General features: G+C 33.0%; 1 long non-coding RNA gene across 1 annotated transcript in view; it reads right to left on the bottom strand.

Moving 5' to 3' along the window:
* Positions 1 to 1,719: 1,719 nt before the first annotated feature.
* Positions 1,720 to 2,500, bottom strand: part of LOC135106174 (uncharacterized) — a 14,444-nt gene continuing 13,663 nt past the window's right edge. The window contains exon 3 of the long non-coding RNA XR_010271151.1: positions 1,720 to 1,818. This is a non-coding gene — a long non-coding RNA (uncharacterized LOC135106174). The remainder of the gene's footprint in view (positions 1,819 to 2,500) is intronic.

Raw genomic sequence — 2,500 nt, 5'->3', positions numbered from 1 at the left:
TCTTTCCTGCCGCCCTGTTTTGGTTTCTTTCTCTTAACGCCTCGCCCAAATGGTTACGATATATTAGTTCGTGCGACATGAAAGACAATGGATTACGTCATTGACCTTATCTGCTATTCAAAAATCGAGTTTTGAAGGAGATTTAATAATTTAAAAAGTCGAGTTTATGCAATAAATCTCTCAATAAAAAGTTCAGTCTATATATATGATTTAAGCGTTAAAAGTCGAGTTTATAGATAAAATTAAATTGTAGAAGTCGAGTTTATGTACGTAATAAATTTTACTGTAAAAAATCGAGTCTATAAAGAAGATTCAACTATATATATATATATATATATATATATATATATATATATATATATATATATATATATATATATATATATATATATATATATATATATATATATGTATATATATATATATATATATATATATATATATATATATATATATATATATATATATGTATATATATATATATATATATATATATATATATATATATATATATATATATATATATATATATATATATATATATATATATATATATATATATATATATATATATATATATATATATATATATATATATATATATATATATATAAAGAAAAAGAGTTCATATAAAAAAAATACTGCCAAAAGAGTCAATAGTACTGTTTATTATTTATAGAATTAAGTGTTCAAAACTCGAGTTTATGTAAAATATAGTTAACTCCTAAAAACTCGAGTTTACATCTATGGAGTAGAAATACAACACAACCTGGACCGATCAAATTCCTTAGAATATTTTTAGACAACAGATTACCACGAAACTTTTGTTGTATCACTAACTTCCACGAACCAGAGACTGCATTTATATTAACATTCCTCATTTCACTTTTTCTCAACACCTTCAACACCAAGACTACTCACGAACGTATGTGAATGATGTACAGGTGTCAAACACCTCATCACCAACACACCTATTTACATTCAATGCTCTCAGGTAAAACTCTTACTTTTTATTTCCTTTTATAGACAGGTTGGGTTCACTGGCACGAATATGCACGAATGTTTGAGACTGGCGAGGAGATATATTGGGTATATTTCAATAAAGCCAATCAGTCAGTCAGTCAGTCAGTCAGTCAATTATTCAGTCAATATCTCACCCTTTCGACATCTTCGCCTTTCACAAAAACACATCATTTAGAAAATATCAGGAAACCATTTTATATGTTGTCCCCATTCTGAAATTGATATACTTTGTGAATTTATAAATGGAGAGAGAGAGAGAGAGAGAGAGAGAGAGAGAGAGAGAGAGAGAGAGAGAGAGAGAGAGAGAGAGAGAGAGAGAGAGAGAGAGAGAGAGAGAGAGAGAGAGAGAGAGAGAGAGAGAGAGAGAGAGAGAGAGAGAATATTAAAGGACATCACTTTAAATTATTAGCTTTAAAACTAAACAGGATCTCTAACAAGCTTAAAAAAAAGAAAAAGAAAAGTGAGAAAGAAAAAAAGAAAAAAAAACACTCTTAACTAAAGCATGACGTGTACGATAATTTCACCTTTTGTACGAAGAGGAATTTCATTTATTATATACATATCCTTTAATTTACCTTCCCACGAACCCATTAAGAGAATTAACCAGAATCAAGTCGACTTCAGTGAGTTAAAAATACAGAAGTTACCCAGCGATTCGGAAAGGAAAAGAAAATGAAGTGGGGTTTCAATAACATACCTGCTCGTCCTCTCTCTTACTCCTACTTCTTTTTCTTCTTCTCCTCTTACTTTTTCTTTTCCTCTCTCCTCCAGTCATCCAACTCAGTCCTTCGGTCCCTGAAATGAAGGAAAGTAAAGAAAAGTTCAAGAAAAAGACTGAAAGTATAGAAGGAAAAGTAAGTAAAAAAAAGTTGAAGAAAGTTATAAAGAAACAGAAAAAATGAAGTGAAATGAAAGTAAAAAAAAATTTAGAGAAGTTGAAGAAAAAATAAAAGTAAAATGAAAAAGTTTAAGAATTGCCAAAAGTGAGTGACAGACAAAACACACACACACACACACACACACACACACACACACACACACACACACACACTTTCTCTCTCTCTCTCTCTCTCTCTCTCTCTCTCTCTCTCTCTCTCTCTCTCTCTCTCTCTCTCTCACCTCCTTTTCCTTCCCCTCCTTCTCCTTACACTTCTCCTACACCTCCTACTCCTACTCTTCCCTCTTCTTTTCCTTTTCCTCCTTCTAATATTCCCCATTCCCCTCTTTCTCCTACTATTCCTCCTCCCTGTTCTCAACCACCTCCAGCTCCACCACAGCATCCTCCTCCCTCACTGCCTCTCACTTTCCTTCTTCCTCCCTCCCTCCCTACCTCCCCCTCTCCCTTATATTCCACAGCCTCCTCCTAAGGGTCATCCAACGGGAAAATCCAAGGAAGGCCTGAATAGAGCAATAAGACACTACCCACATCACCCTCGTGACTACCTGTGTGTCCCGAGCGTCCTAATGAACCACGACA

The sequence above is a fragment of the Scylla paramamosain genome, chromosome 13 (assembly GCF_035594125.1).
Source record: "Scylla paramamosain isolate STU-SP2022 chromosome 13, ASM3559412v1, whole genome shotgun sequence".
In the NCBI taxonomy this organism is placed as follows: Eukaryota; Metazoa; Arthropoda; class Malacostraca; order Decapoda; family Portunidae; genus Scylla; species Scylla paramamosain.
Note: the sequence above shows the minus strand (reverse complement) of the source record. Positions and strands in the feature narration are given on the sequence as shown.